This window comes from Notamacropus eugenii, chromosome 1 (genome assembly GCF_028372415.1).
Source record: "Notamacropus eugenii isolate mMacEug1 chromosome 1, mMacEug1.pri_v2, whole genome shotgun sequence".
NCBI lineage: Eukaryota > Metazoa > Chordata > Mammalia > Diprotodontia > Macropodidae > Notamacropus > Notamacropus eugenii.
The window spans coordinates 92531278-92553862 of NC_092872.1; the positions used below are offsets into that span (position 1 = coordinate 92531278).

The following is a 22585-nucleotide window of genomic DNA, read 5'->3' on the forward strand; positions in this document are numbered from 1 at the left end:
TAGTTTGTATAGCTTCTTTTTTGCAATGAATATAAGTTTCAGACCCTAGGTTCATGCAAGAGGTTGGAAATTTTAGAAGACTATGAGCTGAGAATATAAAAAGGCAGTGAAAAATAATGCTGAGTAAATGTCCAAAAGAGAAAAGGTGATAATATTCTACTCTGGCTAGACTACAATTGGACTCGTTTTCTTTCTGAGATGTCACCTTTTATGAAGGACATGGAAAAGCTAGGGTAAGGCCAAAAGGAGGGTGACCAACACGGTGAGGAGACACCAGAAAATACCATGCAGGAATATCTTGAAGGAATTAGAAAAGAAAACCACAAGTAAGAAATAGTTGCTGTCTTCAAGTATCTGGAGAGCCATCATATGGGAAAAAGATAAGATTTATTTTTCTAGAAAGTGGAATTAGGAGGAATAACAGGAATAATAACAGTAATAAGGGAAAACTTCCTAAAGATTAGAGATATCCAAGCATATCTCAAGAGGTAGCAGATACCTCCTACACTATTCAATACCCTATTCAATAAAATCTAGCGGCTTCCTATTAGAGGAACAAAAATAAAATCCTCACCTTCAAAGTCCACCTCCCACCTTTCCACTCTTCTTACACCTTTCTATTCCCTGTCCCCCAGTACACCTCTTCAATCCTGTGACGCTGGTGGCACTCTATTTCCTGATTTCAGGCATTTTCAATAGATATTCCCTATGCATGGAATTCTCTTTCCTCATCTCCATTTCTTAGTTTCCTTCAAGTCTCAGCTAAAACCTGATTATCTTTAAGAAGCCTTTCCCAAACTCCTTTAATACTATTACCTTCTCTCAGCTGCTTTTCTACAATGTATCCACATATTTTCTGATAGAAGAAGTTGCTTGAGAACAGGGCCAGTCTTTTGTTTGACTGGGGTTTTTTTCCGCCTTTCTTTGTATCCAAGCTGTTTGGGACAATGCCTGGCACACTATGGGCTTCTAATAAATGCCTGTTAACCCCATTACCTAGAAGTGTTCAATTCAATTAACATTTATTAAGTGTTTACTATGTGCCAGGCTCTGAACCAAGTATAGAGGACACAAAAAGAAGCAAAAGACTGTCTCTCACTTCAAGGAGCTCACAATCTAATTGGGGGAACAACATGCCAAATACACATGCACAGAACAAATCGTATACAGGATAAATAAGAAATAATTAAAATAAAACTATAGAAATTAAGTGGGATTAGAAAAGCTTCTTGTCCATAGTGGGATTACAGTGCAGTGGTCTGAGTGGATGATGGAGACTGTGGCAGCCATGGCAGCCATGGGGGGCAGTTAGAGAAAATGCTGGGAGCTGAGTATTTAACCAGGAGTGGGAAGAGGACATTTTGGAGATGGAGAGGTAACTGTTACCTGCAGGTTGGAATTTTGGTATCTCTGATCAATAGTCCAAGTTTCAATACTGTTTAAACTCATACAAGTGTCTGATCTCCATGAATTTGAAAAGTTTCTTCTCTATAACATGAGAATAATAACATAGCTCCTTCCAATCTCAAAGGGCAATAGTGAGGATAAAATGAGTTTGAAAAAAAAAATTTAAGTTGAAGTGCTATACACAGATGAAAGACAATCTGTTGGCACTGAAAGATCATTATTAAAATAGCATTGCAATATTTAGCCTATGGCACCTGATAAATACCAGTAAAAATCAATATGTTGCAGCACAGCTAGAAAAAAAAGATTACTCTTAAAATATCAACCGTTTTTAACAGTTGAGAATTATACGTAAAAATTTCTACAAAATAGTTTCTAGAAAGAAAAACGTTGCTATAGCTTTGATAAATAGCATCTTTTAATATTTCAAGATAATTTTTTCCTTTTTTTATAGGAAAAAAAATTGACAATGTCTTCCAAAAGAAAAAAGAACCATTTGAGCTACAGGAAATTCTAATTAGCTGAAAAACATCAAATTTCATGTTTGCCCATTATTAGGGTAGATATGTGGGCTTTATCACACTAAATCTTAAGAGATGCTAATAAGTTATAAATGGGGACACATATTTGCAATTCTGCTTTACAAGACCATGCAAAATGAAATAGGGCCTCATGAGTGCCTAATACATAAACTACAATGTGTATGAGCTCAGTCCTGCAATGGTTTACTACACACTTAAAATTCTTTATGATATAAAAAGAATGTCTATTTTTAATTCATTAAAAGAATACAAAGAACTTCTAAACAGTGTCAATTTATAGTTTAGATTCCTAATTTATCAAACATAAAATTCATTATGATAGAGTACTATTGTAAGAGTTATATAAATTTAAAGTGCTTATTTGTGTCCCGTTTAAGAAGTACATTCCTTCATTAACTTCCAGTAAGAAATGGAAATTATGTAATGGCAATTATAATGTGAAAATATTTCTGATCCTCATTAAAAAAATGCAATATGTATCTAATACATAATCTTTTTCAAAGACACATGGCTTTTATGTATCTTATAGCTCATAACGAAGATCAGAAATATTTTTGCATCATGATTGCTTATGAAGGCCAGGCATTATTGTGGAGGTTAAGAAACCAAAGAGATCACAACACAAAAAACTGCAGTTCAAGTACAAATATATCCTTAATGATCTAAACTATATATTGTTTTTCACTTTTAATCATATATGTGGAAGGAAAAAATTAGTTAGTCCTGGCCCAAGTGGCTCCATATATTTTCTCCTTACTGAGAGAAGGCAAGTCAATAAAGAAGGGAAAAAAGTAATGAAAATAACAATTATTTTTCTACTCTTTGTTTTCTGTTATTAGAAAAACTAACTTAAATCACTTTTATGGACTAAGAATCAAAAGTAGAGGTAGTCACACAAAACCATTAAAAGATAATTTTTTCCATTAATACTTTAAGGCTCTTAAGATGTTAACTCATTCATAAAAATAAAATTATTTTATAAAAATATCTTTAAAATTAGTCTTTGGAGTAGTAATAATTACTTTTGGGTATGAGTTTTTACTATCACTTTGTTTCCACTGAAGAATTTATGACACTAAAAACATTTTGAAAGTGACAGTAACCCATGTCCATATCAGAATAATTCTTCAGAAGTGAGACAACCTTTGTCTCCTAATTAAATATGTTTTATATACAATACTTAGGATTAAAAGTAGACCCCCCCCAAGGGAGTGGAGCCAAGGTGGGGAAGCAAAGGCAGGGACTCACCTGAGCTCTCCCCCAAACACCTTTTAAAAAGGACTCTAGACAAATTCTAGAGCAACAGAACCCACAGAAAGACGGAGTAAAACAAATTTCCAGTCCAAGACAACCTGGATGGTTGACAAGAACAGTCTGGTGCACCAGAGCAACAGAGGCACGGTGTCAACCACAGACCAGGCCTCAGCGAACTTGGAGCAACTCCTTGGGGCCACTGAATCACTGGCAGCAGTGGTGGTTTCCAGATTTCTCCATTCACAGACACAAAGGCAACTTAGAAGGCCAACAAGAAATGTCCGCCCCACTTGGATGCGAGTGACGTTCAGTCTGTAGCAGGTACATCAGGACAGCCCCAGCCACAGTAAACCAGGAGCAAATCCTGGGAGTGACTGAATCAGAAACAGCGGCTGCTGCTGCTGCATCCTGAGCTCTCAGCCAACAGTAAGCGGGTCAAAGAACTGGTCAAAAGGCGATTACAGGGGTTTCTTGTCCAGCAGTGAGGTAGGACTCTACTGCTTTGCCCATACTTAGATCCAGGTCATAGTCCTGGGTGGCAGAGTCCCAGGGTGAGAAGGAGCACTAGCACATGAGAGCTTGCAGCCACAATGAACAGGGTACCCTCCTTACAGTTGCAGGACAGAAAAGAGTGCTTGTGGTTGCTCAAAGACCAGAGCACAGACTAGGAGAGGGACACTTCTCTTTAGATCATACCACCTTGAAAGAAATAAAAATTTACAGGACCCTAGTGGTACCTCTGAAAACAGCTGCACAAAACCCCTGAAGCTTTCACCCTGGAAGCATAGCCCTACTTTAACAAAGAGTTAAAAAGTCAAGGAATAGGCTAGGAAAATGAACAAACAATGAGAAAAAACCTCTGACTATAGAAACTTAATATGGTGAAAAGGAAGATAAAACACTCACACTCAGAAGAAGACAACAGTCAAAACTCCTACATCCAAAGCTTCCAAGAAAAACATGAATTAGTCTCAGGCCACAGGAAAAAAAAATTTGATTTTGAAAATCAAATAAGAGGGGCAGAGGAAAAGTTGGGAAGAGAAATGAAAGTGATGGAATAAAATCATGAAAAACGAGTCAACAGCTTGCTAAAGGAGATCCCCCCCCCCCCCCCAAAAAAAATACTGAAGAAAATAACACTTTAAAAAACAGACTAGGTCAAAAGGTAAAAGAGTAAGGAGAAGAATGCCTTAAAAAAGGTAAACTGGTCAAATGGAAAAGGAGGTCCAAAAGCTCATTGAAGAAAATAATTTCTTCAAAATCAGAAAGAAGCAAATGGAAACTAATGACTTTACAAGAAATCAAAAAATCATAAAACAGAACCAAAAGAATGAAAAAAGAGAAGACAAGGTGAAATATCTCATTGGAAAAGCCACTGACATAAAAAATAGATCCAGGAGAGATAATTTTAAAATTACTGGACTATCTGAAAGTCCTGATTAAAAAAAGAGCCTAGACATCATCTTGAAAGATGATGTCTCTCCTGGACCTATTTTCTAGGTCAGTTGTTTTTCCAATGAGACCCAAAAAAATGCTGAAGAAAATAACACCTTGAAAAATAGGCTAACTCAATTGGCAAAAGAGGTTCAAAAAGTCAAAGAGGAGAAGAATGCTTTAAAAAGCAGAATTAGACAAATGGAATAGGAGGTTCAAAAGCTCACTGAAGAAAATAGTTCTTTCAAAATTAGAATGGAACAGATGGAGGCTAATGACTTTATGAGAAACCAAGAAATCACAAAACAAAACCAAAAGAATGAAAAAATGGAAGATAATGTGAAATATGTCATTGGAAAAACAACTGACCTGGAAAATAGATCCAGGAGAGACAATTTAAAAATTATGGCACTACCTGAAAGCCATGATCAAAAAAAGAGCCTAGTCAGGAAAACTGCCTTGATATTCTAGAACCAGGGGGCAAAACTAATATTGAAAGAATCCACCAATCACCTCCTGAAAGAGACCCTAAAAGAGAAACTCCTAGGAACATTGTGGCCAAATTCCAGAGTTCCCAGGTCAAGGAGAAAATATTGCAAGCAGCTAGAAAGAAACAATTCAAGTATTGTGGAAATACAATGAGGATAACACAAGATCCAGCGGCTTCTACATTAAGGGACTGAAGGGCATGGAATATGATATTCCAGAAGTCAGCAGAACTAGGAGTAAAACCAAGACCCACCTACCGAGCAAAACTGAGTATAATACTCCAGGAGAAAAAATGGTCTTTCAATGAAATAGAGAACTTTCAGGCATTCTTGATGAAAAGACCAGAGCTGAAAAGAAAATTTGACTTTCAAACACAAGAATCAAGAGAATCATGAAAAACTAAACAGGAAAGAGAAATCATAAGGGACTTACTAAAGTTGAACTGTTTACATTCCTACATGCAAAGATAATATTTGCAACTCTTGAAACTTTTCTCAGTATCTGGGTAGTTGGAGGGACTATGCGAGCGCACACACACACACACACACACACACAGAGACAGAGAGCACAGGGTAAGTTGAATAGGATGGGATCATATCTAAAAAAATAAAATTAAGGGGTAATTTCCTAGCTGACAAAAACTGCTGAGCAAACTGGATGACCCCTTCAATAGAAACTAGACTTTGACAATCATGCACCACGTATAAATATAAACTACAAATGAATGCACAACCTAGAAATAGAAATTTCATTATTATTTTAGGGAATCAAAGAAGGTGCCGTATTAGAATTTTAGCTAAGGGGAACTCGACCAAAAGAAGGAGGGAGATAACTAACAAACAAAACAGTGGAAAAGGATTAGGAGAAGAGAAAAGATTTTGAGAGAGTAAAAAGGAAACTGTATAGAGGACATAGCAGGGTTTGAACTTTGGAAGAAAACCAGAGACGTAATTTGGGGAGAAGAAATTAGGGAGAAAATGAGGAAAACTGAAAAAACTATCTCTGGGTTCATAGGCCAACTTTTGGCTTCTGTAAGAGAAGGGTGGGACAGGAGTAGGATCATGGAAGACCAAGGAAGAGTGAAGAATAAGGGACAGTAACTCAATGAGAATTCAAGAAGGAAAAGGAGTTGGTTGGCAACGTAAGTAGGAAAAGGAAACAATTGGGAACAATAAATCATTTAGTAAGTGGCTAAGTAAAACAAATTGGTGAAACAAATAAGTTAGTCTGAAAAGGTAAAAGAAGGTAAGGAGGCAGCTTTCAATTTACCGTTGAGACAAAGAAAGGAAGTTGGTTGTGGCTGATAGGTTACAAAGAGGCAGGGGTGTGAGGAAGCCAGTTGAACGTATTCCCAATTGTTATATTTTCAATGTATTTACACTCCAGAAACAGGCAAAAGCAACAAATTATGGTTTAATTTATTGTTTTGTTGATTGTCTATACTTAAAGCAACAGAGAAAATTATAATAATGCACATTACATTTAAAAGTATATAATGCTTTAATTTTTTTCCTGAGAGCCAGTTATTAAGTATTTACCAGCACATTGCCGGTAAGAAGTATTACAAAGTTGCAAAAACCTTAACTAGGTATGAGATATATGCACACAAGTAGTTTAAAAAACAATTATCAAAATCTAAATCAGGGACAGGAGGACAAATTCTTCAGTGATTTGCATTTAACTATTGCTTTTGAATTTTTACCAAAGTCAAGACTATTTATATTGTAAATGTAAGCTGGTCTCTGTCCCAGGGAAAGTAAAGTGATTCAAGGAATGTATCTGTTATCCCAGGCTGAGAGGAATAAAGAAATGCTCCTGGAAGAAATCAACGCAAGGCTTCAGTGGGGAGGGGAAAGGGTGTATGGAAAGGAAATGAAGTGGCAGAGGGTAAATATAACACTTGTCAGAAGGTTGGAAAGTAAATATTTCATACGGAGGAAGAAAAAAGATGACTGTAACACACAAAACAAAGAAAAAAATAAATGAGGATCTTCCTAAAAATGAGGCAGCTAGATGGGGAAAAAGAAATTGCTTGACCTCCAAGGAAGGATAAAATAGAGACACAAAAAAATATTAGGGTAGACAATCTCATGTGTGTGAGAGGAAAAGTTAAAAGCAATGGTGACTGATGACTTCCTGTTAAGAGGTAGTTATTTGCTGAAGCAAACAGAGAAAAGAGAAGCCTATTGTCTTCCTGGGTCACATAATCAAGATATAACTGATAACTGTCCAAAAATTAACAAAATATGTGATTAATGCTCACTTCAGGAAGGAGCCATTAAGTCCTATAAATGCTTATGGAATTGTTAATTCACACAAGTCCAGATGATACTACCAAACCTAAAAAGTTTATTATGAAAGATTAGGAAATTTTGGGCAAAAAACTGAATACTGAAGGGGGAATAGGTAGTTTTGCTAATATCATTCAGGGAAGGCAATGAGTACAAAAGACAAGGAAGGATTTGGAAAATGAACATCTGATCTGGCTAAGTAATGGCCATGGCTTAAAATACAGTGATAACAGACTCATGGGTGGAGATGAAGTACATCTAACTAAAGCTGCTAAGAATTTATTGTTCTGGCAGCCACTGACAGTGTGGATCATTATCTCTTCCTTCACAGTCTCTTTTCTCTAGGCTTTTGGGCACTACTCTCCTCATTTTCCTAACCATCAGACCTCTCCTTCTCAGTCTCCTTTGATGGGTCCTTATCTTGGTCATGCTCTCTAACTGTAGGCATCCCACAGGATTCTGTCCTGGACTCTCATCTCTTTTCTCCCTTTATACTAAATCTCTTGGTGATCTCATCAGCTCCTATGGATTTAATTGCCATGTCTATATGGATAATTCTCAAATCTACCAGCCCTAACTTCTCTGCTCACCTCGAATTTCCCATTTCCTTTCAGACCTACTTGACTGGATGTCCATTAGACATCTTAAACTCAATGGGACCAAAGCCAAACTCAGAATCTTGCCTTAAACTCCTCCTCCCCCAACCTCCAACTTCCCTATCACTGAAGAGAGCAATACCATCTGCTCAGGCTGCAACCTCTGTGTCACCTTTAACTCCTATCTTTCCCATCCCATATTCAATTTGTTGCCAAAGCTATTGATTTCACCTCTGCAACGTTCTTGAATGTGCCCCCTTCTCTCCTCTGATACTGCCACCATCCTGGTGCCTGATTATTTTGTGTCTAGACTACTGCAATAGACTGCTCTTGAGTTGGTCTGCCTCAAGTCTCTCCATACTCCAACCCATCCTTCATTCAGTTGCCAAGGTGATTTTCCTAAAGCACACATCTAACCATGCCCCTCTGTATATATCCCCCTCACTAAAAAACCAAAACAACAAAAATTCTAGGTTTTTTTAGATTTTTAGGCTCCCAAACACCTAAAGAATTAAAAAGAATTAAAGACAAAATCCTAGAGCATTCAAAGTCCTTCTTAACCTAACCCTCCCTCCACCCCTTTTCCAGTTCCACTCTGTTCTCTGATCCAGTGACATGACCTCCTTGCTGTTCCACATATGAAACACTCAATCTCTCAGATTAAGGCACGATCTTTGGCTGTCCTCCATTACAAGAATGCTTTCCTTCATCTATACCTATTGGTTTTCCTGGCTTTCTTCAAGTCTCAACTCAAACCCCATCTTCTATAGGAATTCCTCTTTATTCCAGTGCATTCCCTTTTAAAATTCTCTCTTATATTTCCTGTATATAGCTTTTTGTACATATTTGTTTGTTTGCTATCTACCTCACTACAATGTAAGTTCCTTGAGAGCAGACACTGTCTTTTGCTTCTTTTTGTATCTCCAGTGCTCAGTACAGTGCTTGGCACATAGTAATTGCTTAATAAATGTTTATTGACTGATTTGTATCTTATAAATCGAACTGAAAGGGCTCAAAAAAAAAAGTTGAAGGAATAGGGGAACAATTATTTAACTTTATCCACAAGAAAGATACAACCCAGAGTAGCTACAACAAAGAAATAAAAATAATAGATTAAATACATAGAAATTCACATTAGAAAAATTCAGGCAGTAATAAAAAAGAAAATGGGTAAATGTGATTTCAAAAGTATCCTTGAGATTTTTTTGGAATGAAATCATTCTGGATCAGTAATATCTTATTAAAAATCTGCCACACACACACACACACACACACACACACACAGCACAGGTTGAGTTGGATAAGAAAGGATGATATCTATAAAAAATAAAATTAAGGGGTGAGAGAGGAAAATACTGGGAGAAGAAAGGGAGAAATGGAATAGGGCAAATTATCACTCATAAAAGAGGCGAGAAAAATCTTTTTCAATGGAGGAGAAAAGGGAGGAGGTGAGAGGGAAAAGTGAAGCTTCCTCTCTTCACATATGGCTTACGGAGGGAATAACATGCTCACTCAATTTAGTATGAAAATCTGTCTTACACTACAGGAAAATAGGGGAGAAGGAGACAAGTTGGGTGAGGGGGATGACAGAAGGGAGGGCAAATGGGAGAAAGCAGTAATTAGAAGTAAACATTTGTGGGGAGGTACAAGGTCAAATGAGAGAAAAAAACAAATGGGGGACAGGATAGGATGAGGAAGATATAGCTAGTCTTACACAACATGACTATTATGGAAGTCTTCTGCAAAACTACACATATATAGCCTAAATTGAATTGCTTGCTTTCTCAGCGGGGATGGGTGAGGAGGGAGGAAGGGAGAGAAATTGAAATTCAAAGTATTACAAACGAATGTTGAGAACTGTTTTTGCATAAAGCTGTGAAATGAGAAACACAGGTAATGGAGTATAGAAATCTATCTTGCCCTACAAGAAAAGAGAAAAGATAGGGATGAGGGAAGGGAGAGTTGTGGTAGAAGGGAGGGCACATTGAGGAAAGGGGTAATCAGAATGCAAGGTGTTATGAGGTGAGGGGAGGGGAGAGATGGGGAGAAAATTTGGAACTCAAAATTTTGTGGAAATGAATGTCGAAAATCAAAATAAATAAATAAATAAATGTTTAAAAGAAAATCTGCCCAAAAAAGTTTATTTTCTTAATGATGCCAAAATACCAAAATGATGATGAATCTGTACAACAGCATAAAGTAGTAGACCAGCCTAGCAATTATAAATACCTGGGTACAAGTTCTGCATCTTATAAATACCAGTTATTTGACAACAGACTCTAAGCTGCTGAGACTCTAAATTACACAAGTTAGTAAAATGTAACATTGGAGGAAGTTTCCGCTCAACTGAGCTGCCCGCAGGAATGAAATTAGATGGCCAGGTCAAAAAATCCCCAAAGACAAAAACCACAGTTGTTGGGTTTTTTTGTTTTGTTTTTACCTTTGACTATGATAACTAAGTTATTCTGAATTTAATAATGTTTTTAAAAGTATTTTCAATTCTTCATACTTAAATAGTATGATTTTTCAACTTATTTATTTTTGACATTAAGCTTACCTGGAACTCCTACTCACTCCTCCAAATTAAGAAAATTATAAGTTAAAAGCATTTCAAAAGTGAGAAACAAGAAAGAATGACAAGCAAAACAAAGTCATATATTCACACACATTCAGGATAAATTAGAAACAATACTGTTCATAGCCACATCTTATTCTGAAATTCCAATACCAAATCACAAGATGTAAGTAAGTCTGCACAATTTTTATTTTGAATCTCAGCTCAAATGTTTATTAAGTGTCCATTATATATGTGAAGTTATGGCACTGGAAAAATAAAGACAAAATTAAGAGAGTCTTAACCTTGAGAATATTATATCTTACTGCGATGATACAGCATACATATAACTAACATAAATTCAAGATGATCTGAGAAGGGAGAGAGAGAACTAAAGACTAGATGTGGTGGGGAAAGAGTAATCTTGAAAAGCTATTAAGAGGTGGCACCTGAACTGGGCTGTGAAGGAAATAAGTCATTCTTAAAGGGGAGAGAAGATGCTAGATTGTTTGAGAGATCACCAATTTATAACGACTGCCTCATAGGGTTGAGGTAGAAAAGGAAAGCCATAAGCCAGGAAAAGACCTTCACAAGAAAGAACAATCTGGATGACAGATAATTGCAAACTTCCTTCAGTTCAGATACCACTTTCTGTGGAAAATCTTTCCTGATGCCCTCATTTCTAGTGTTCACACCTCATTCTGCTCAAGCAATCTTTATTTACATATTTGTACCCTTCCCCCAATAAAACACAAGATCCTTAAGGAAAGAAATGATCATTTTTATGCTCATATCTTTATATACAGTAATTACTTAGTGCTTACTAAACTGTATTGAATGGAATGGGACAATATGGTACAGATCAATGAAATACACCCCAAAGGAAGAGAAGATGCTCAAAGACAGTGTAAATAGAATGATTTGGAACTGCCATCAAAAAGGAAGAAGGAGTTATTCAGCCAAGTCACTTTATTGAATGGCATGAGATGGACTACATTCACATGCCCCCTTCAGCAAGCCTTTAAATTCTCACCAAACCAAATAATGATCAAGACAGAATGAGAAACTTGAAGTGATTTCTCCCATCCCAGAACTACACAAAAAGCCAACCTAAGACCGTTGTGCAAAAGTAACGGGGCCCACCATTAAAGCCAACGCTAGGATAGTCAAATAAGCTGGCAGCCTCTCAGGGCACAAAGGGACTGACAGAGACATTAGTAGCCTGTACGGCTGGGAGTGTGGAAGCCAAAAACAGCAGAGGGCTGCCCAAATACAAGCAAGGAGACTAGAAAATCAGAGTGGTCAGAAAGCCCTTGGGCAGGACCTTGGAATCTCTAGAGAGTGGCAATGACCAAAGTACTTCAGACAGAAACAGGTCAAACCCAAGAGTTCCAAGGTCCCTAGCACTCTGTCCTGAGCTGCCATAAAAGCATGAAGAACATGTCCTGAAATGACCAGGACTCAATCTAAAAGTTCAAGGAAGTTCTTACCCCAAGAAGCAGAAGTTAGCTAGGGAACCAAGAAAGAGAACAAGTAAAGATGACCACTCAAACTAAAGGCACAACAAAAATCAGAGCTTAGGCACGGAAAGAAGCCCTATTCAGGAACTAAAGATAGAGAAATAAGTGAATCAAGTAAAACACAGACTAGGATAAAAAAATTATTATAAATCTAAAGATTTCCAAAATGGAATAACTTTACAATTGTAAGCAGAGAATGACAGGGAAAAAAATACATTTTGCAAGGAAAAAATAATAGACAACATACATATTTTACATATGTAAATATACCCACACACATATATATGTATTTTTATACATATATGTGCATATTAAGGTTTGTAAAACACTTTACAAATATGTAAATATGTTACGTATTGCATTTCACCTCATAATCATCGCAGATTTTATGTCAATTTTTTTGCCCAAAAAGTGGGCTGCAACCATTACCTGAAGCTTTTAAAAAATGTGCCAGTATTACTTGTCTTTTAGTTTCCACCAGTCTTACACTTTTTTTCCCCACTCACTGAAAACTCTTTTCACAATTCTGTTTCCATGCTGTTCAGCAAACACAATCACTTTAAACTTGAAGCCCAAATATTAGTTTTTATATTTACCCATAATCAGAAAGAAATGATTTACACATTAATATATTGCTGGCAGATGAACTGTACAGTTTAGCCAGCACAGGAAGATGCAAGGCTTACGATATCATGTGCCTTACTCATGGCAGCTTTGCCTGCCCACCTGCTCTCCTTTCCCCTATAGCTCTTCATTGGATTGAGTGACAATACTATTAGTACTGCAGCACACTTAAACAAATCACAGAAGTCGGCTTTCAGAAATGTTACTGACAAAGCGCTTGCACTGAGAATTCTAGGCTCAGAGTTCACAATGCATAAGAGATAAATATGTATCCATATACCACTGGTGAAAATGTTGCTGCATACGGGGTTATCTTTTAATATTATAAAATGTATTTAAAACCAAAGGCAAGGATCATTTATAACAGAATCATTTATAACATTAGAAACTTTTTCAGTAAATATGGGAGTACAGCAAGACGTTTACTCTACTATCTATTATTTGAAATAGTTCTGGAAATGCTAGCAATAACAATAGAAAGAAATTAAAGGAATAAAGAAAGGCAAAGAGGAGCTATTACCATCTGTATTTGTTAATGAAAAATGTTTTACTTTTAAAATCCTAATGAATTAGCAAAGATAATAACTGAGACAACTAACAGCTTCAATAAAGTTCCAGACTACAAAACAAAAATCAACTATATTTCTTTGAAATAATAATAAAATTCAAGAGGCAGTGATAGAATGGGAAATCACATTCCAAATAACTATAAATTGAATAAAGTATTTAAGGAAATCAATCAAACAAAGCATAAAAGACCTATATAAATTCAATTACAAAGTGCTTCTCAAAGAAATAAGTAACATCTTAAACAGCCTGAGGAAGATTTATTGTTAATAATAATACAACAAAAACTAATTTATACACCTAATGCTATATCATCAAATTATCAAAATACCTTTCAGAACTTGATAAAATAATAAAATTAACTTGGAAAAATAAATGATCAGGGCAAAAGATAAAAAAAGAAGTGGGGCTGAAGGGGGAATAGCACTTCTAGACTTCATATTATAAAGCAACAGTTATCAAAACCATTCGGTAGTGGCTGGAAACAGAGAGGTAGATCAATGGAAGGGAACAGAGGAGAGAGAATCAGAAACAATGGAACACAAAAACTGACTATTCAATAAACTGGAAAACATAATTTACTAAGGAAAGAACTCTTATTTGATAAGAACTGTTGGTAAAAAAAAAAAAAAAATACAATGTGGTCTGGAAGAAAATGAGGCTTAGATCAACACCTTACTGGTTTTCAAGTTACTTTAGCCCAATTGTTGAAATATATTCCAAAGATAACAATGTAAAGCTAAATTATTTTAAATAACAATAATTACATTTTCTATTTTGTATCTTTTTAGATACAATATTCAGTAATTTTTAAAGTTTTCTAAAATTTTACTTCTCATAACTATTCACTCATCAGAAATATATACATATATATATTTCTAATCATGTGTTGTTACATTATGTTAATAGATAAAAACCTTGTTTTAAAAACAATTTTATTGCCTATTTTGATTGGACTGGAACCAATTACCATATTTTAAATATAATTTTGAATAGTGGATTCAAATAACACTAGCACTTCCTGGGACTAAGTATTTATACTAAATGACACCTAGCTCTATTTCTTTCTGTCTCATGGAGTCATCTGTATTTGGCCCAAACTAATATTCAATTAACTTGTTGCTATGTTAAGTTTTTACATCTTCTCTGCCAAGGAGTATAGTTCCCTTTCTAATTCCTTAGCTCATAGTTCTCATTTCCCCCCAATTTTTTCATCTAATATTCTCATTTCATTTATAAAAACAATAGAAAATGGGGGCTATTTTAGCCTCATTAGATCTCACCTAGAAATTCTAGTTGAATTTGTGCCCAAGTTGTGTTTCCCTTTGAAGCTTTACTTGTAAATGTTTTGAATGATTCTCTTCCGGTTTTGTGTCTAGAGCATTCCTATCACCACAATAGCTTTTAATGGTAGGATTTTGTTTGCTCATTCTTCCAGACTGCTTCCTAGCTTTGGATTTTATGCAGGGTAATTCTCTGCATAAGTTTGCAGGGAATGTCTAGGTTGGTTCTGTTCCTGCTTTCTTAGAGTTGTGAGTGCTGTGTCATTCCAGGATCTTAGGTGTGTGTGTTCATCCTTCACTGCCGAAAAAGACCATGCCATCAAAGAAATAATGACATGACTCAGGCTTTTATTTTTTGAGTGAGGGAGGGCTGTGCAGGTCACCAGCCTCACTTCTACTCCAGAGTCATATGAATCCAATGACCAGATATTCATCAGGATGACTGGAGATGACCCAGGATGAGGCAATTGGGGTTAAGTGATTTGCCCAAGGTCACACAGCTAGTGAGTGTCAAATGTCTGGAACTCAGAATGAGGATTTCCAAGCTTTCAGTGCTCCCAAAATCATCTAATCACTGCCTTCCTGGTCTGAACTCTTCAAGTTTCTGACCTGAATTTGAGTTTTCATAAGACACCTATGGGCTTGCCCCATCGGGAGATTCAGTAGACTTCTGTGGACTGAGCCACTATCAGTCAGTTCATAAGCTCTGTTGGTACAACAGAGTTAAAGAACTACATATGTAGCTTTCTCTTCATTTTGGATTTTCTGCCCTGGTTATTCCACTGCAGGCTTTCATCTGGAGTACAGGCTGGAGATGACACTGCTAAATTCCTCCAGTCACACAACATCTGCTTACTTCTTAATTTGCTCTTTGTTCAGTATGTAGCCTAGGGTCCCAACCATTCCTTATCCTGAAATGCTACTGCTAGATATGGATCTTCTCAGTTCACCTGGTATCTATAATGGAGAACTAGGTCATGACTGACAGAAATGACAGTTGGAATCTGTTCTTGCCCCCTACACAAGTTTAGACTCCTCTATGGTGGATCTCAGAACACCTTAGTCTGCTGCACAACCTCTCCCTGAACCACAATGCTCTGCATGGTATTCCCTGGCCAGTGCCCATTCCAAGTGCCCAGAAACCTCTTTTTCTCTCTCCCTATATACCAACTTGGGGTCAAAAAAATAGTCATGTTTTTGTTCTTGGATTTGGTCTGGTATATTTTCCAGATTTGAGGGTAGGGTGTCTAGGAACTAAATTAGATATATAGCATATGGAAGAAATAAACAATAAACAAACTTAGGCTAATGTTTGATAACACTTTACACCATACAAAGGCTCTATAACCCACAACACATTATGAACAAATTAAATGAACAATGAAATCATCTTTCAGATCTATTGATAAGGAAAGAGTTCATACCAAAACAAAAGACAGAGAGGATCACAGAAGACAATTTTGATCAGCTATGAATTGATCTAATCATTCTGGAATACAATTTGGAACCATATCCCAAAAGTTACTAAATTGAGCAAAACATTTGAGAAAGTAAATTACTGGGCCTATATTCCAAAGAGCAAACAAAAAGGAAAAGGTATAAGTACAAAAAAGTTATAATTATTCTTCTGTGGTGTCAAAGGAACTGGAACTAAAAAAGTGGCCATCAACTGGGGAATGGTAAATGATGGTAAACCAATGCAATGTAATGTAATGTAATGCTAGTGAGCCTAAGAACTCATGAAAGGGACAGTTTCAGAGATGCGTGGTAAGATTTGCATAAAGTGATACAAAATGAGTCAAACTAGGAGAAAAAATTATATAACAACTACGATATGGCATTTCAGCTTTGAAATATTTAGGAACTCTGACCCACACAATAAACAACCAAAATTCCAGAGAATTTATGATAAAATATAATACCCTTCACCTAAAAGAAGTATGACAGTCAAAGTATAGATTAAGACTTTTTTTGGACATGGTCAATGCAGGAATTTGTTTTATTTCACTACATATGTTTGTAATGGGTTTTGTTTTTCTTGCCTTCTAGTGTATGGGGTGGAGGTGGGATGAGGGGAAAAAATGTGGACCTGAAAATAAAATAAAATGTAAAACAAACATATCTGTATAACTGCAAAAAAAAAATTAAGAGGAAAAAGAATTATATGTACAAAAATATTTGTAACAGTTCTTTTTGTTGTGACAAAGAAAATGAAACTAAAGGAGTGTCCAACAAATGAGAAATGGCTAAACAAAATAAGGCATATCAAATGCCATAGAAATCCTGAAGGGGAAAGGTTCAGAGTAACCTGAGATTTTTATGAATCTATGCAGATGAAGTGAACAACAACAATTTCTAGGATAACAACTACATTGTAAAGACAAAAAATTTTGGAAGTCTTACAAATTGATCAGTAAAGAGATGCAGCCAAGATGGAAGACTGAAGGCAGAGAGAGACTCATCTCCAAAACCCTCCAAATATCTTTAGAAAATGACTCCAAACAAATTTTAGAGCACCAGAACACATATAAAAAAAATGAAGTGAAACAAATTTCCAGCCAAAGACAACTTGTAAGGTTGGCAAGAAAAGTCTGTGGCACCAGGGTGAGAGAGGAGGATAATCCTGAGCAGGCGGGGCCAGCACAGTCCCGGGCCCCAATAAACCAGGAACACACCTTGGGAGTGACTGAATCAGTAGCAATGACTGCTTCCTGAGCGCTCACCCCACAGATGTTAAGGGGGTCAAAAAATTGGTCAGAAGGAAATTACTGTGATCTTTTTGCTAGCACTGAGGCAGGACTCTGTTGCTCTGCCCATACTTGGATCCAGGTCACAGCCCTGTGTGGCAGTCCCAGGACCAAGGAGAAGCACTAGCACACCACAGTTTGGAAGCCACAGTGGAGGGTGAACCCTGTTCACAGTTTCTGAGCAGAAAAGAGTGCTTATGGTTGCTCATGGACCAGAGTACAGGCCAGGAGAGTAGTAAACACCTCTCTTCAGATTATATCACCTTGGAAGAAATGAAAACTTACAGGTCCCCAGAAGTACCTCTGAAAACAGCTGCACAAAATCCCTGAAGATTGGGACAGCTTGCCCTCCACCCTGGAAGCACAATCCTACCTTAATAAAGAGTTAAAAAGTCAAGGAATAGGCTAGGAAAATGAGCAAACAATGGGAAAAAAACTGACAATAAAAACTTACTTAAGTGACAAGGAAAACCAAAACACACAACAAAGTGAAAACTCCTACATACAAAGCCTCCAAGAAAAATATGAATTGGTCTCAGGACATGGAAGAGCTCAAAAAAGCATTTTGAAAATCAAGTATAAAAAGCAGTAGAAAAACTGGGAAGAGAAATGAGCTTAAATATAAGAAAATCATGAAAAACGACTCAAAAGCTTGGTAAAGGAGACCCTCAAAAATACTGAAAAAAATAACACCTTAAAAAAGAGACTAGGCCAAATGGTAAAAGAGGCCCAAAAAGTCAATGAGGAGAATGCCTTAAAAAGTTGAACTGGCCAAACAGAAATGAGAATGGAGTAAATGGAAGCTAATGACATTATGAGAAATCAAGAAACTATAAAACAAAACCAAAAGAATGAAAAAATGGAAGACAATGCAAATATCTCATTGGAGAAACAACTAACCTGGAAAATATATCCAGCAGAGATAATTTAAAAATTAATAAACTACCTAAAAGCCATGATCAAAAAAAGAGGCTAGACATCATCTTTCAAGAAATTATCAAAGAAAACTGTTCTGATCTTCTAGAATCAGAAGGTAAACTAGAAATTAAAAGAATCCACCAATCACCTTCTGAAAGAGATCCCAAAAGGAAAACTCCCATGAATATTATGGTCAAATTTCAGAGTTCCCAGGAAAAAATACTGCAAGCAGTTAGAAAGGGGGGCAGTGACAGAAGGGAAGATAGATTGGGGGAGGGGGAAGTCAGAAGCAAAACACTTTTGAGGAAGGATAGAGTGAAAGGAGAGAATAGAATAAATGGGGGTGGGGGAACAGAAGACAGAAATACAGTTTACAATAGTAACCGTGGAAAAAAATTTGAAGCAGGTTTCTCTGATAAACGCTTCATTTTTCAAGTATATAGAGAAATTAGTCAAATCTATAAAAATAAGAGCCATTCCTCAACTGATAAGTGATCAAAAAATATGAACAGTTTTCAGGTAATATAACTATCTATAACAGATGTAGCATACCTATTATATACCTATAATATATGAAAAAATACTGTCACTACTGATTGAAGAAATGGAAATTAAAATAATTCTGAAGTACTACCTCATACCTATTAGATTGGCTAAATAGGATAGAAAATTGAAATGACAAATGTTGGCAGGAATATGGGAAAAAAGAGACATTAATGCACTGTTGGTGGAGTTGTGAACTGATTCAACCATTCTGTAATTTGGAACTATGCCCAAAGGGCTATAAAACCATTCATACCCTTTTACCTAGCAATAACATTACTAAGTCCTCATCCAAATAGAAATAAAAAATAAGAAGGAAAAGAACCTATGTATATACAAATATTAATAACAGCTCACTTGCATCTCACTGCAAGGAATTAGAAATTGAGGGGATGTCCATCAATTGGGGAATGGCTGACCAAGCTGTGGTATGTGATTATGATGGAGTATTATTGTACTGTAAGAAATAATTACTTTTTACAGATGAGGAAATGGAGGCAAAAGTTAAGCGACTTTCCTAAGATCATACAACTAGGACATGTTAGAAGCCATATTTGAACTCAGGTCTTCTGATTCCAGGCCAAGTTGTCTATCAACTGCAACACCTAACAAAGGACAATCTCTCCCCCTTGAGGAGCTCAAAATCTAATGGGACAGACAACATGCAAATAGCTCTGTAAAAATAAGCTATATAGAGTTATCCCTTCCACATTGCAACTTTCCCCCTTAAGGTTTCAGTCTATCACAGATCAACAAAAGAAATTAGATGGTAATTTTAGAGAGCTTTGTGGAAGCCCCAGACAACACTCAATGGCCAGCAGATGACACAGAAAAAGTTAAGAAACTCAGAAATGCATAAAATATATGTATAATATTGTATGATATCAACATATTTTATCTTGTAATAGCATAATAATTCAGACTTCTTCTCTGGCATGAAGGGAGGGCCAAAAAATTTTATGTAGATTTTCCAACCATACCTCTAACCCCTGAGATATGGAAGACATTACTGTTGGGAAAACACAGAGATAACCAACAGAGGAAAGACACTAGAATTGAACGAGATCAGGAAAAGTTTCCTGTGTAAGGTGGAACTTTAGCTGGGTCTTAGAAGCCAGAAGGCAGAGATAAGGAGAGAAAACACTCCAAGCATTGAGGATACAGCTTGCTAAGAGATGGAGTGTCTTATTTGAGGATGGAAATAATAACAAAAATAATATGTGAAGGGCAATGAATGACAGAGGATTTTATATCTGATCTTGGAGGTGGTTAGGGAGTCACTGGAATTTATGAAGTAAGGAAGGGACATGATCAGATCTATGCTTTAAGAAAAGACACTTTGGCATCTGAGTGGAAGATGGACTGGACTAGAGTGAGAGAGACTCGTGGCAGGTAAGCCAAATAGCAGGTTACTGTAGTAGTTCAAGTGTAAGGGCCTGTTAACAGAATGGCTGCAGTAACAAAAGAGAGAAAGGGGCTTACTCAGACCTTGGCAACAGATGGATATAAGGGTGGGGGTGAGAGATAATGAGAACTGAAGGATGTGGTGGTAAGCAATTAATATGTAAATGAATCAAATATCAATGTGTGGCTGAGCAGACCACTACATTATGGAGGAATATTACTCTTGCTTACAAGAGAAATATTTGAAATGAATCTCTATTCACAAGTAACTTATCACCTATCTAAAGAGATAACACATGACTAAGTAAACAGTAAAAGAAGATCCATAATTATTAAGTGATAAATTGTATGGTACCAACTAAAAGTGCAAGAGAAGTACAAGGTGGATCAAAGTTAGATTTAAAAGGCAGAAGTCTATTACATAACTGACTACACTCTCAGGATATAAGTTTTCCAAATATGTTTAATGAAATGTTCTAGCACTGACAAAATATTATTCTAATACTTTAAAGCTCCATTGTATTCCAAAAGTTATGAAAAACAACTGGCTCCCAGCCAATGGAAACAAATTCAAACAAGACAAAACAGCGGGCTTAGATCAAGAACTGTAAAGTCCAGTACAAATGAAGAAGTTCAAAGACAAATGTCCACACACACAAAAATATTTGTCTAGTTAGAAAAGTATTTACAATTAGGTTTTGTGATAAAGTTTAAATAAGAATTTTTGAGATCAACAACACAGAAATGGTACTTTTTAGCACTGAAGGAGGTAAATCAATGCCACAACTGCTAGGATGCTAGAATAATACCATCAGAGAATCTGTATAAAAAAAAGCAATTTCAAAGGCATCTGTTGTTTTATTTTAAAACTTAATACTACTGTGAAAGCCAAACAATGCATATAGTTAAGACATAACAATTGTGTAACAACTATTTGGAAAAAATGGATATTCCCTTGCCACTTGCTTCTCTGCAACTACTTCCAAACTCCACTGATTGATAAAGAACTGGGGAAAACATTGCTGTAGACAATAAAAATAGTTTTATTTTCTTTTTAGTAATTTAGGAGGCAAGTGGAAAATCAAAAGAAGGAATAGGTCAACTACTGGGTATGAATATAATCTTTGGACTAGTAGAGTTTGAACAGGAAACAGACATCTAGGATAATGAGAAAGTCATACAGCATCTCTATACCCTGACTGAGTGAGCTAGAGTCAATAGACTGAGATAAAATACACTCAGAGTACAGAAAGAATGAGAAGATGTGAATTCTGAGCCACTGTAGATGATTTTTGAAAGATCTTGGAGAGTGGAAGGGAGCTGAAAGGCTTTGAGGAAATGTCCCTTTACCAGTCCAACTTATCAGGATGAATTAAGTCTCTTTAAAAACAAAAACAACTATATAAGGACTTCAATGTAAAAACAAAAGCAAAAAAACTGGGGAGATCTGACTAGGGAGACGGTAAACATGATGAGGGTAGAAGATACAATAAAATCAAGCACACGCGAAAAGGATGGAAGATCACTGAACATTTGTAGTTAACTTCAACATATGACACATCCAAAAGGGGAAAGAACTAGACTCAAAGTAAAGATGATGTTGGACCCACAGGAGAAGGATCACATAGTAGGGACAAGACAAAGAAGAGATTAGAAATAGTGAGCAAAGACTCCCAGCTGACAATTACCAAGGCAACTATTTCAAGAGTAAATAACAAAAGAAAAGATTGTGATTTTCAAAGGGCAATAAGCAAGATGTGATAGAGAACCTCTTAAGATTTACCAAACTTCTGATGATTCAAGGAGACAAATGATACTGTCACATCAGAGGGAACATAAAAAAAGCAAGATTAACATTTATGACATCATAGGAAAGACACTGAAAAATTTAGGGGTACAGGAGGTGTTTTCCTCACTACAGCCTTACAGTCTATGAAAAGCAAGATATTCCAAAAGGAAAGGAAGATGTGGGAAGTGAACAGATGGTTAAGAAAACAGATTCTAAGAAATGGATTGGGATTTCCAGACCAGAGTTTACAATATAGCAATGGCAAACTCCAAGACAGGAATGTAGAGAAGGCTGTTAAACTCAAAAGAAATGGAGTACACTAATCATAAGAAGTTCAGTAGGTTGTATATTGTCCGAGTTTTAAAATGTAGTTTGTTTTGTTTTTTTGATCTATTTTCTTAAATACTTCTTAATTACATCTTAATCTAGTTCTAGTATATTGCACAGTGCTGCAAAGCACTTCGGTTGAAGAGGACTTAATAATGACAAGTTAATTATATCTATACAAACCTTGAGTGTGCCTTAATGGACTGACTCCCAGACATTTTATGCCATTTCCAGTTATTCTGAATGGACTTGCTAATATTTCCTCTTGGATTTTTGTAGATTTCTTTCAAAACCTG

The 22585-nt window shown here is 36.2% G+C and overlaps 1 protein-coding gene across 27 annotated transcripts in view; it reads right to left on the reverse strand.

The window, feature by feature from the left end:
* Positions 1-22585, reverse strand: part of MRTFB (myocardin related transcription factor B) — a 259095-nt gene that overhangs the window by 136199 nt on the left and 100311 nt on the right. The gene's annotated exons all lie outside the window — the stretch shown is intronic.